We start from the raw sequence: 269 nt of genomic DNA, 5'->3' as shown, positions 1-269 counted from the left end.
TGATGTTATGTACCAATAAAAATATCTCATCATAGTTAAAAATTTATTATTTTTTCTGTTTGCTTCGTGAGACATAATTTGGACATGATTTAAGATAATAAATCAATGCTCGAAAAGTAATACATATTAATGAATTGCTATTTTATTTATTAATAATTAATTCTATAATACAATATAATATTTATGCACTATAATGGGAAGATTTATACACAATAATTGATAATTAAATATAAATGGTAAATGATACGGTGACAATGTATCATATATAT

This window comes from Lupinus angustifolius, chromosome LG11, assembly GCF_001865875.1.
Source record: "Lupinus angustifolius cultivar Tanjil chromosome LG11, LupAngTanjil_v1.0, whole genome shotgun sequence".
Taxonomy (NCBI): Eukaryota; Viridiplantae; Streptophyta; class Magnoliopsida; order Fabales; family Fabaceae; genus Lupinus; species Lupinus angustifolius.
This window is presented reverse-complemented; position numbering follows the sequence as displayed.